The following is a 13,738-nucleotide window of genomic DNA, read 5'->3' on the forward strand; positions in this document are numbered from 1 at the left end:
ATATTTTAATTTTTGTAATTCTTTTGCTTTAAGGAAGTTATCTTCAAGTTTTGTCTGTTTGTTTTGTTTCAAGCCCCACATATGTTTCCTTCAGGAGGTAGGATGCTAATAAACAATCATGTAAGATTTATAATAAAGGAATAAAAGAAAATCTAAAATTAATAAATAACAAATAAGCAGAGTGAGAAAGGTCTGGATTGTCAGATCAGAACCTAAAGAGATAACAAAATCATGCTTTAAAATAAGAAATACTTGATACCTTCCTCCATACCATGCCACCACTACACAACGTTTACCCGCAACCACAACATCCTCTCTGAAAAAGCGGAATGTAGCCCAACCCTGCGTTTCCTGCCTGCTCATCTGAACAAAAGTCTGTTTGTTCAAGAAGCGTTCGTTGGAGAGTGTGCCTGAAGGAAGACAGACAATAATTTCCTACTCTCCCATTTGTGGAAAGCCAGTCTACATGGGTAAGTCTTGTGATCTTACGACTGTTTTAAAATTTAGATCACATCTGTTCAGAAATACTGAACAGAAATACTGGATGTTGTGAATGAGCCATAATGGTGCAGTGGTTAGAATGTAGTAATGAAGACTGACTCTGCATTCCCACAGCCAGGAGTTCGATCCTGACCTGCTCAAAGTTGACTCAGCCAGCCATCCTTCCGAGGTCGGCAAAATGAGGGCCCAGATTCCTGGGGGCCATACGCTGACTCTAATAAGCTGCTTAAAGAGGCCTGTAAAACACTATGAAGCATTATATAAGTCTAGGTGCTGTTGCTATGCTCTAGCCATGATGAATAGCCTGATGATCCCATTTTTAAAACTTTACTCACAGAAGAAACTGTCAATAAAGAAGGACATCTTTAAGTCTGGGCTGAAATGTGGGCTCTTGGGTGCTCTCTGAGCTTGTTTTTTTCTTTCTTTCTTGCAGACATTTCATAATCCAAACTAGGTAACATCATCACTGAAGCTAAGAAGTGGAGTTTTCTCTCACTTTATGTAGAAAAAAACTATTTTATTTGAACAGCCAAGAAAGTATAAATGGATTTCACATGTGTTGGTTTGGGAAGTCAACTGCATAGGCCTGAAATGTACTATGAAAGGATCATTAGTTCTACCACAATGTTCTTATAAAGAGAGGGATTCAGGAATATTTAAGATGCCTTCTTCTAATTCAGGAAATACGTTCATCTTTTTAATTCTGAGCCCTGCCTCTCCACGGCCAAAGCCACACTGCCAGTTCTGTTTCTAGAGCTTGAAATTAGACATGTTGCATGAGGGAGGTCCAAATTAGGAAATAGCTCCATGTGACTGTCCCTCAAGTTAATTATACACAGTTTCATCCTAATTATTTGCCTCTTATGTTCCTTTGACATATGGTCTTTTATTCAGCTTTATCATCATTGGGTCTTCCCATTTTACCGTATGTTTGAAAACAGTTTCTTTAAAACTGTTCCCTAGAATTGTCCCTGTAGGCCAAAAGGAACTTGAACCTTTTTTATACCTTTTATACCTTCAAATAATTAAATGCAAGTTAGCTATTATTTAAAGTAATATTATTAGTATTATTAGTATTATTTAAAGTCTTCCCCAACCTAGTATCTTTCAGATGAACTGTGGCTCCCATTATTCACCCATTATAGCAAACAAAATGAAGGTGTCTTCTCTTGGACTCTCCATGCCCAAAGAGAAACCTCCAGCAATTTCTTTGTAATGGAACCAACTAAAGAATTTGTGCTGCACTATACTTTCCTATAGCAACATTTGCAGATGTTTCAGCAAGGCTGGAAGAGAGCTCAGGGGAGACAGAGAAGAAACATGGACAAAAAAATTTTCTCTCTTTCAACGGAAAGGCTTTTGAGAAGCTGCTTGAGAGCAGAAATTTGAGCCAATCCCTCCCTTCCATTTTTTCATACTGTGTCCTATGTTAAACTGATTTTTCCATTTTTTTGTGGGGTTTTTTTGATCTATCGAAGCATCCTAGCACTGAAACCTAAAATAATGAAATAACCCTTGGAAATACGTTTAAGTGGTTTTATTTTTCTGCCTGATATGAAAAATCCTGAGCCATTTGAAGGTTTGAAATCCTGAAACGTACCTTGGGTAGATTTTATTCCATGTTTGGGGTTTGGATCAATTGTCTCTTTCACTCTCATTTTAAACAGGTCCTGTTTTATACAAATACTCTTCTTCCTTTTCCAATGTATAGATTTCCTCAACTTCAGTGCTTGTAGCAAACTACTGCTATAGGGTTTCCTGCCTGCAGGGGGTTGGACTAGATGACCTCCAAGGTCACTTCCAACTCTATTATTATTATTGATCATCGCACAGTCAGCCAGATGTTCACACTGGATTTGGCATTTTTGTTTACCTATCGAGTCCTTACCAAGGACCTGGGAGAGGCAGATGTGGATGTTTGATGGTATTACAAATATCGTCGCAGGATGGAAGCAGTTCCTAGTAAGGCTGCCTTTTGCAATTGACTAATGGCGAATTTGTCAATACCAATGGTGTTCATAGGGGACTGGAGGCTAAAACATATAAGGAACAGTTGCTAGAATTGGGTCTGTCTAGTTTAACGAAGAGAAGGACAAGGGGGGACATGATAGCTGTATTCCAATATCTCAGGGGCTGCCATAAAGAAGAGGGAATTAAGCTATTTTCCAAAGCACCTGAAGGCAGGACAAGAAGCAACGGATGAAAACTGATCAAGGAGAGAAGCAACCTAGAACTAAGGAGAAACTTCCTGACAGTGAAAACAATTAATCAGTGCAACAGCCTGCCTCCAGAAGCAGTAAATGCTCCAACACTGGAAGTTTTTAAGAAGAGACTGGACAGCCATTTGTCCGAAATGGTGTAGGGTTTCCTGCCAGAACAGAGGGTTGGACTAGATGACCTCCAAGGTCCCTTCCAACTTTACTACTATTACTATTACTAAGTGGTGTTCCACTTGTTTTTTATTATCATTATTATTATTGTTCTTGTTATTATTACTATTATTATTACTATTACTATCATCTCTAATCTTTCTAAGGAAAGAACTACAGGTAGTTCTTGAATTACAGCACTTCATTTAGTGACCATTCAAAGTTACAATGGCTCTGGAAAAAAGTGAGTTATGACAGTTTTTTCACACTTATGGCCATGCAGCATCACGGTCACATGATCAGAATTCAGATGCTTGGCAACTGACTCATATTTGTGACCGTTGCTACGTCTTGGGATCATGTGATTCCCTTTTGCCGCCTTCTGAAGAGCAAAGTCAATGGGGAAGCCAGATTCACTAAACAACCGTGTTACTAACTTAACAACTACAGTGATTCACTTAGCAACTGTGGCAAGAAAGGTTGTAAAATGGAGCAAACTTCACGTAACAAATGTTTCACTTAGCAACAGAAACGTCAGGCTCAACTGTGGTTGTAAGTCAAGGACTACCTGTACTCATTAGGGTAGGTGGACCTTCCAAATCTGACTTTGTATGTCTTAAGACAGTGGTCCCCGACCTTTGTGGCTTGGCAACCCAGCTGGGGGGTGCCCAGCTCAATTTCTGCAAGTTGAGCTGCATGCCTGGGTGCACACCAGCCTGCCGCTCGCATGGCCCCCCTGTTCCAAATGGGTGACGCAACTTGGAGTTGGGGACCCCTGTTTTAAGGCACATATTTGAGAGACTTGATCTAATCTCTCAAAGCTAGGCAGCTTGAGGTTAATCTAAACGAGAGATCGGACATTCTGTGCTCCATTGTAGAACCTGTGGTAGTTCTATTTCATGCTGTATTCTTTACCATAGGGGTCTCCAACCCCTGGGGCCATGGCATGCCAGCAACCAGGCCATATAAACAAGCAAAGCCCCATTCGTGAGATGCAGACAGCACACAACCCCGCTCCCCAGTCCACGGGAAAACCTCTCTCTATAGAACCGGTCCCCGGTGCTCAAAAGGTTGGGGACCTCTGCTTTACCATATTCTTCCATTCCCCCCCTACCTGAATGGTGTATATTCATTTTGACAGAGAAAATAGTCACCACCTCTCATTTTTCTCCTGTTTATGGTAGCAGAAGAGATATCCCCACATCAATCTGGATCTATTTCCAATAAATCTGGGAAAAGTCCGTCCGTGTGCTTCACAGACTCCAGATAATCACTTTTGGCTTCGTGGACGCCCAGCTGCCATTGTTGCAGAGGTTCCAAATTTATAGGGAAACTAAACACATTTCCTCCCCAAAAAAGGGCAACTGTGTCTTTTCTGTATTGGGAAGAGATGTGCATCCCCTCCGTTCTTCTCCCTGTCTCGTGATACTCTTTTTTTTTCATTATTATCATCTATTTATGAGCATGACAGCTGCAAAAGCCACGAAGACAGTGCAGTCCTTCCCTGAAAGCAAAACAATAAAGCCACAACAGCAGAAAACAGGGTTGAAATATTAACGTCATGAAAAAAGCACCCTAAAAGTAACTTTAAAGGTCATTGTAAAGCCAGTCTACCCCTCCCCCCCCCCTTAAAAATTGCACGGATGTTTCTTTCAAAAGAAAGCCTTTACAATACCTTGAATTTTTTGCTTCAAGCCGGGTTTTGAAGGTATCACATTTATTCTATTTGAAGCTGCAGTTATTTTGTCGCTGGGGAAATCATTGTGTTAGTATTGGACAGCCACTACAGAACAGCCTTCTCTTATCTAGTGCCTTCCATAAGTGTTGGTCTTCGTGTCCCATTTCTCCAAACAGCACAGCAGAAAGTGGGCACATTGTCCACTAGTTGCCTAGAGTTGTTTGCTTAGAATAGGCAGCCATACACGTAGTCCCTGACTTACAACCATTTGTTTAGTGACAGCACTGAAAAAAGTGACTTACAACCAGTTTTCACACTTACGACCATTGCAGCATCCCCATGGTCACGTGATCAAAATTTGGATGGATGGCAAAAAGGCATGTATTGATGACAGCTGCACTGTCCTGGGGTCATGTGATCACTCTTTGCAACCTTCCCAGCTGGCTTTCGACAAGTAAAGTCAATGGAAGAAGCCCGATTTGCTTAATGTCCAAATAAATCACTTAACAATGGCAGTGATTCGCTTTACAATGGTGGCAAGAAAGGTCGTAAAAAGGGGCCAAAACCCACTTAACAACTGTTTTACTTAGCAACAGAAATTTGGGGTTCAATTGTGGTCATAAGTCAAGGACTACCTGTCTAAATTGGCAAGTAAATAAATAAATGAAACGGCATAAAAGGAAAGGTGTTGCGGAGGGAAGATGAGAAGAAGCATTGGGACCATCGTACCCTATCTTGCCAGGGAGTGGGATGGGCTAGTCTCCCTGTTGCCATGATACAATTTTTGAAAGTCTGGCATGCAGTTTCTCAGGAGCAATTGGATTTCTGGTTGATGGATGGAGCAAGAGATGGCTGTCCTTCAACTCACCACTCTCAAAATAACAATTGCCTGAAGTTCTCTCTGGCATGCGAGGGCAAAGGGAATTCTGCATTACAATTTTCCACCTGCTGGTTGCCTAGAGTAAGAAGCCATGCATTCCTTAACAACCACTCTACAACCATGATCCCACTGAATCAACATTGTTCTCCTAGAACAGGGGTCTTCAAACATGGCCCTTTTATGACTTGTGGACTTCAACTCCCAGAATTCCTCAGCCAGCGTGCCTCACTAGTTCTAGAAACTAGGATTCTGAGCTGCTTCTTTTTCTGAGGTGCTTAACCCCACCCTCCAAAAAACAATGAACATTCATCTCAGAGTTTTTAAACCACACGGAGAAACTTTTCCGCTCTCATCTTCATTTCCCTCAAATGTAGTGGTTGGGGCCTCAGATAGAACCATCATCATTCTCCTTCCTGATCATGCGTGCTTTTGTTTTTTCCCCCCAATACTTCTCAAACATCTGGTCTTCTTTCGAGAAGGTGATCACTCTTCAGTTCTTAGCTTTTTTTCTTGCACAGGACTTCTGAGATTGGTTCAAGGGCTATGGGGAAGTGAGTTGTGTGGAATCATTTTTCTCTGTTCAGATGATTGTCCTAAAACTTGCTGGATTCTGTGAGGCTCTTGACAAGGAACGTGACTAGGCGATGTGGTTTGCAAATTACATGTGCAAGGAAGGTGGAACCAGTTTGTGTCATAGAGAAGGGAGTGTGATAATAAACGTATGCACGAGCTTTGCTGAATCTTGCAAAAACTTTAAAGGGCCCCATAGAATTATTGCACTGAATTGGTGAAGCGTTGGGGACTTTGCCATGATTCAGTCTCTTGCTACGGTATATGAGATTAGTTTAGACCAGTAATGGTGAACCTTTTAGAGACCGAGTGCCCAAACTGCAACCCCAAACCCACTTATGCATCGTTGGGTGTCGGGTGGGTGTGGCCCATTGGGTGGGTGTGGCCCATTGGGTGGGTGTGGCTGCGGTGGTAACAGAAGACTGGGTGGGACTAAAAAGTTCAGTCAATGAATTCCAACTTTGCAACATCTTTTTTTTCCCCGTGAGAAGTTGAAATTGACTGATTGAACCTTTTTTTTTTTTTTTGCACACAGCGGCAGAGGCCTAAAGCAAAAAGGTTTTATAAAACCCAGCTGAAGGCCTAGGACTGGGGCGACAGCACACGTGCCCACAGAGAGGGGTCTGAGTGCCGCCTCTGGCACCTGTGCCATAGGTTCGCCACCACTGGTTTAGACATTAAAATTTAGTTATTTGCAATTATCTTGTAAGAAAGAAAACAGCTATTTCTATTTGACCTGTTTGATATCTACAATCCTTTACCTTCATGTTGACCTAGCTTGATCTGACTCTAAGGTTAAGATGACGTCGCTGGAGAAACCATAGAGGCTCAGTTTCTTTGGAACTGCTGCTTCCCAGAAAAAAATGCCAATATTATATGGGTCAGTCTGCTAGGTTCTGATTTAGTTTCAGCCAGCAAGTAAAGATATTTATCTAGAGATTAGATTTAAGTTTACTGAGTCGTAAGTACTGAATTTGGAACACAGTGGGTAACCTGGTAGATACTTCTTAGAAATTTTGTTTGAATCCTTTCTAAGTGATCATACTGGTGTTTTTTTTTCTTTTTCTTTTCTTTTTATGATCTTGTTGAAGGAAAAATCTTCATCAGGGTCCAGTCCAAGTCAGGAAAAAACAACATGGAGACTCCTTTAGAAAGAAGGTTGTAGTCTATTGAAAAGGAGAGCCAGACAGAAAGATGGCTCTGAAAAAAAAAGTGATCACATGTAGTAGGGAGTGGGTTTTTATACCTTCTTGGGCTTTTGTTTGGAATTGTTCCTGTGGCATGAACTTTCACCTGAGTCTGAGTGTGCCTTTCTGGTATTCTGATGGTGGTGGGTTAATCCTATTATGTCCCAAAGGTCATATCCTGCTACCCTGGGGCTGTGGCTGATGACTGTTGGATTTTTGGTGTGAGGGATTGTTGATTCTAGGGATCTTTCTTCCTAATCCCAGTTTCCTGACTCCAATATTTCTGACAAGATTATCACATCTGCATTTCTGCAGACCTGGTTTCTGTTTGGGACAGAGAAACTTGGGGGAGGGGGGTGGTTTCAGCCTTTAAAATCCTTTGGAGAGATATATTCTACCTTTTTAATATTCTCAAAAATATTTCTTTCTCTGTGAGGGGGGCTTACTTCCCACAATCTGTAATCCCTTAAGGTGATCATACTGCTATATGGTCTTAATTGAGCCTCATATAGCAATTGTGCTTGGGCTTTAACTGCAAACAACTTTCAGCAGGGGAGGGGGGGGTGTTAAAGGCAATCAAACCATTGGGATTTAAGCAGTGAAGAAGCCACAGTGGTTTAAAAGATAAAAAAAAATGCAACATAAACAGGAAGTAAAGGTCCAAAAAGAAAATTACCAGCCTACAAACTTGAGTAGTTCAAGAAGCAAACATGCTAGAAAATGTGAGCAACAAGACACCAGACTAAAAGATAAAGGAGAAATGGATTTGTAGATGACAAGCTTGCCATTGCTTTTTCATTATGTTATCATTTGGGGCAGATTTTCCTAACAGAGAATCATTCAGAGCCTTACCCTTCCCTATTTATCTACCTGCAAGAAGATTAATGAAGTCAGTAGCACATATCCCCGTTCCTAAAAAAACTGGTTTGCATCCATGTTAACCAGCTTTAATTTTTAATGCGTAGTTAGTTTAATGAAAAGAAGGACTGGGGTGACATGATAGCAGTATTCCAATAAGAGGTTGTCACAAAGAAGAGGGAGTCAACCTATTCTCCAAAGCACCTGTAGGCATGACAAGAAGCAATGGATGGAAACTAACCAAAGAGAGAAGCAACTTAGAACTAACAAGAAATTTCCAATTTATCAGTGGAATGGCTTGCCTCCAGAAGTTGTGGGTGCTCCAACCCTGGACACTTTTAAGAAGAGATTAGACAACCAGTATCTGAAATGGTATAGGGTTTCCTGCCTGAGCAGGAGGTTGGACTAGAAGACCTCCAAGTTTCCTTCCAACTCTGTTATTCCATTATTCTGTTATTAGACCTGTCTCAGATTCAGGGCAAGCACATCTGAACTGTTGAACTTTCCATTCAGAGTAATGTGATGCCATAAAGATATTCTGTTTAGAGCAGTTTAAAAAACAAACAAACCTGGCATTTTGTGTATTCTAATTCTGTTTCAAATTCTTTCCAGAGTATGGATATGTAATAAGCTTTCCAATGCTTGCTTGTATTCTTCCTTTTCTCCCCCTTCCCTTCTTCCTTCTGCTGTGCTTGGTGAAATCAATTGCAATTATTGCACAAGCTGGAATTTTCACAGGCAACACCTATATTGTTTAGTATAATATCTGTGTAGAGTGAAGAATATCTTCTCAGGCAGTAAAACAGAAAATGGTTAAGGAGAATTATGAGACTGATCTCCAGTTAAAAATTCTGAATGGCCCTTCATCTTCTAATTATTCCCAGGTTTCATGTTCATTTAAAGAAAGTGGTTAAAAAAAATAGAACTTGGACAGATACATCAATATTTATGGGACCATCTCTTGCTGCTGATATGTAATCTGAAGAGGAGATATGTTGAGTGCGGTCCAGAGAAGAGCAGTAGAGAAAAAAAAGTAGAGAAAAGCAAACCCTCAACATGTGGCGCATAACAGTCAAAAGAAACGGGGAAACAATTTGAAATGCTGCAAGCTTAAAATAGCTGGTTCAAGCGATTTGTGCTAGGTGTGTGTGTGTGTGTGCACGTGTGAAAAAAAGACTTGATTCAAACAGAACACAAAACAGGTTGATCTGTTTGAAAGAAATCATGGTTGTTTCAATAGAAGGGTTTTGAAAGGTCCGCTAGAAGTTTTATTTTTTCTTGCAATTGGAGTGTTACACTGAGTTGAGTTTTCCTGCCTAAGGAACTGGGCTTGTACGGCAGAATGGCTATGTCTGAATTTCTATTGACTTAAGCCTGAAAGGGGCAGAGCTTTAGAGCAAATCAGGCAGGCTGGAACAATAAGGAACCAATCAATTCATACAGGTCAGGTTTTTTGTTCTTATTAAGGTACCAGGCTAGAAACCGAGTCGCTGTGAGTTCTAGTCCCTCTTAGTCACAAAGCCAGCTGGGTGACCTTGGGCCAGTCATTCCTTCTCAGTCCTGGGTAAGACTCAAGGACAAATAGCTACTGAAAATCTTGTCCAGAAAACTGCAAGGATTAATCCAGGCAGTCACCAGGAGTCAAAAATGATCTCAAATGAGCTTAAAAAGAAGAAGAAGAAGTATATGGGCAGGCTTTGAGTTATGACTTCAAATGGGACCAGAATTTCTATTGCTTAATCAAGGTGGTTGTTAAATGAGTTACCCCCAATTTTACAACTTTTTTGCCACTGTTGCTGGGTGAATCACTGCTATTTTTAAGTGAATCACACGGTCATTAACAACATCCAGCTTCCCTCCCTGATTTTACTTATTGGAAGCCAGCTAGGAAGTTTCCAAATGGTGATCACATGACCCCGGGACCATGCAATCATCTAGATACATGTCTGCTATCAAGTGCCCAAACTTTAATCACGTGACTGTTGGGATGCTGTGATGGTCCTAGGTGCAAGGACCAGTGGTAAGTCACTTTTTTTTCGGTGCGGTTGTAACTGTAAACAGGTGCTAAGTGGATGGTTGTAAATTGAGGACTATCTGTACACATAGCCTTCGGAACTGAAATAGATGGTGTGTGAATGTAAAATTGGCTTTCACATAAAATTGGATGCATGCCCCAGAGCTCCTGATGTGTTTGAGATTCGAGATGGCTTCGCAAATGCAACGAATCTACATTTTCAAAGATACTTTGAAATCACCACAATCAGGAGAACAAGAGATGTGCACACGAATACTATAGCAAGCCAGCAATGTAACATTTCTGTTTGTTTGCTTGCTTGATGAGTCAGCTGCTTTTAAACATTGATTCTTTTGGAGTTCTACATTTTGGGTGTGTTTGGAAAAACAGACAGAGCAACTCTGTTTGGTTGGGTAAGAGTTGCTGGGTTTTGTTCATCGTTGCACTGTGCATTCCCTTGTGCTTTTTTTTTTTAATTGGGGAACCTTCAGAGTGCAAAAGAGTCTGTGCTAGATGGCCTGCTAAGTAAAAAGATTATACACTCTTGCATATTATTGATATGGGGCCTTTTGCTGCAAGGGAACGTTCAGATTTTGTTGATTTGCCCTGTTTGCATCTCAACCATTAAACCTTTTTTTTTAAAGAGTTGTTTTGCTGAGTGAGAGTTTGTGTGTGGCCCATGATTACTTTTGTGTTTCGCCTGCTGATGAGGAGGAAAATGTAATTTACATTTAAGATATAAGAACTGATAGGGAGTGTTGAGTCCGTCGCGAAATGGTAAGACATGAGAAGCAGTTGTAGTTCTCAGGAAACCTTTATTCTTCAGTTCAGCTTACATTGGAATATGGCGGCAAATGCCCAAAACCCGCGGCCTCCTTTTATAGGACTTTCCCGGGTCAATGTGTTACTTTTCGCGCGCCAGTACTTGCGCATGCGCACAAACACTGGCGACAGCCTGTCTGGTCCCGGGCAGCTTGCACCTGCCCGGGACCACCTGCAATGCCCCGAGCCTGCTTGCAAGGCTCAGGACATAACACCCCTTTCCCCTGGGCTAAAACTACGACCAATGCCATAATAATAAACAACCCATTTTCTTAATGCAGTGCTCTACTCCCCATTGTTCCTACTCTTCTACTGACTCTGTTTAGCCAGTTATGTAGTCCTCTAAGTACTTAGGAGATTTCCTTGCTCTCTGTGACCTCCTAAGCTCTGGGTGTCTGGCAGGTGCCCCCTGACTGAGGGGTGGCATGTGCCTGTTTCCCTTATCATGCCTTGGTGCCTCCCAAGGACTTTGCCCCAATGCCTGGCCTGCTTGCTTGCCCACCGGGCTCGTCAGGCCAGGGCTTTTTCCAGTGTATGACCTGGTTGTCCCGCCTAGCTGTAGGCTCTCTGGCCCTTCTAAGTGACTGTCACTGTTGGGCATTTCTGTAGAACCTCCTAGGTCCGTCCAAGACCTGTCAGGAGGCTGTCTATCCCCTGAATCCCGTTCTGTGTCCGGGCTTGTGTGGGTTTCAGTACTTTCCCAAAACTCAGTTGTCCCCTGAGTGTGGTCAGAGGTGTTGTAGTCGGGATTTGGTTCCTCGACCACCTCCCTGTATGTTTGCCCCCGTGTGGGACTAGGGGTAAGGTCAGGCCAACTCTGGGAATTATGTGCCAGCTCTCTTGCGGGGTATGGTTTATTGGGATGCTCCCGGGTATTCTCCCTGACTGGAGTACTGAGTGGTGCGGGTGAATAGTGATTGTGCCCCCGGGGTGACTCCCTGGCTGGAGTAGGCGTGAATGCCTGATGATTGGATGAGCTCCTAGAATTCCTGTTTGGAGCACTCGCGGAATCTTGGCATGGGCCGTTTGAGGCTCCTTCACTGTTGATGGGCAGCAGCCCGTGCCCTTCCCTTTGCCCAAAGGGATCCCCCTCTCCCCCTGGAAAAGACCCAGGAGTCTCAGCGGGAAGGTCCCGTCTAGGGCGAAGTTGGTCAATGTGCCGACGCAGAACATGACCATTGTCCAGGGATACTTCGTAGGATAGAGGACCTGTGACCCTGGATATAGATGCGGGGACCCATGTATGACCAGGCCCGTAATTACGAGTCCAAACCGGGGCACCCACAAGTAGTTGCCTAGGTGCCCTGGGGTGTGAGACAGAAGGAGGCAGTCTGTCCGGATGCAACCGGTCAAGCTTTGTAGTCAGTTTGCGCCCCCAACGAAGTTCAGCTGGGCTTCTCCCTGTAGAAGTAGACGGTGTGGTGCGATAAGAAAGGAGGAAGTCAGCCAACCTGTGATGCCAGTCCCCGTAGGTGAGTTTCTTCAAGGCGTCCTTGGTGATGCGAACCATGTGTTCAGCCATACCATTGGTGGATGGGTGGAAAGGTGCAGAAGTGGCATGGCGAATCATGTTAGCCTGCAAGAAAGCTTGGAATTCGGAGGAAGTGAATTGAGGGCCGTTGTCAGACACAATGACATCTGGGAGCCCGTGTGCAGCAAAAATCCCCCTCAGTACCTGAATAGTCTTTGCAGTGGTGGTGGAAGAGACAGGTACAACCTCAAGCCATTTTGAATGGCTGTCAACGAGGACCAAGAAGAATTGACCCTGAAAGGGCCCAGCGTAGTCAATGTGCACCCTAGACCATGGAGACTGTGTTTCCTCCCATCTATGCACAGGAGCTTGGGGCATTTCAGGGCGTGAGCGTTGACAAAGGTGGCAAGCATGCACCTTAGCTTCTATGTCTTTGTCTACACCTGGCCACCACAAGTGGCTGCGTGCAAGAGCCTTCATTCGTACAATGCCAGGATGACCCTCGTGGAGGGAATCTAAGACCCTAGTCCTCATTGAGGTGGGGATGACAACTCTGCTTCCCCAAAGCAGACAACCCTGAGAGGTGGACAACTCGTTCCTTTTAGACCAGAAACTCTGAAACTCAGGACTAGGACAGTGCTCAGGCCATCCAGACAAAACCCAAGAAAGGACACGTGAAAGTGTGTGATTTGTGCCTGATTCAGCGGCTACATCCCTGGCATTCAGAGGGGACTCGGGCAAGGCTTGAATAAAGAGAATATTGATGGCTGGCATGGGGTCAGCCTCTATTACCGGCAGGGGTAATCTACTGAGGCCATCAGCATGGCCCATTTCCTTCCCAGGCTTGTGAAGTAGGGAAAAATCATATGCAGACAAAAAGATAGATCACCTGAGCATCCTGGGGGAGATGATTTGGGGAGTTTGTTTACGTGTGGTAAACAGTCCCAGCAAAGGCTTATGGTCAGTGAAGACCGTGAAATGCCTACCATATAAAAAATCAGGGAATTTTTTAGTTCCTGCAACAACAGCTAAGGCCTCCCTGTCTATTTGAGCATAGTTGCGCTCAGCTGAAGACAATGTTCTGGAGTAATATGCAACAGGAACCTGAGTTCCATCAGACCTGAGGTGGCTCAGAACAGCACCTACCCCATAAGGGGAAGCATCACAAGCGATGCACACAGGAAGGGACTCATTAAAGTGAGCAAGTACACTGTTAGAAGTGAGCAAGGCCTTGACCTCATTGAAACTTGCCTCATGTGTCTGTGACCACTGCCACGCTGTCTGTTTATCTAATAGCCTGTGAAGAGGCTCAGCTACACTAGCCTTATGTGGAAGAAAGGAATTGTAGAAATTCAGAAGGCCCAGAAAAGCCTGTAGTTCGGCCTTAG

The 13,738-nt window shown here is 43.3% G+C and overlaps 1 long non-coding RNA gene across 1 annotated transcript in view; it reads left to right on the forward strand.

The window, feature by feature from the left end:
- Positions 1-398: 398 nt before the first annotated feature.
- LOC120308572 overlaps positions 399-13,738 on the forward strand; it is a 34,883-nt gene continuing 21,543 nt past the window's right edge. Inside the window, exon 1 of the long non-coding RNA XR_005556873.1 lies at positions 399-470. This is a non-coding gene — a long non-coding RNA (uncharacterized LOC120308572). The remainder of the gene's footprint in view (positions 471-13,738) is intronic.

The sequence above is a fragment of the Crotalus tigris genome, unplaced genomic scaffold (genome assembly GCF_016545835.1).
Source record: "Crotalus tigris isolate CLP2741 ecotype Arizona unplaced genomic scaffold, ASM1654583v1 scf7180000017939.2460400, whole genome shotgun sequence".
In the NCBI taxonomy this organism is placed as follows: Eukaryota; Metazoa; Chordata; class Lepidosauria; order Squamata; family Viperidae; genus Crotalus; species Crotalus tigris.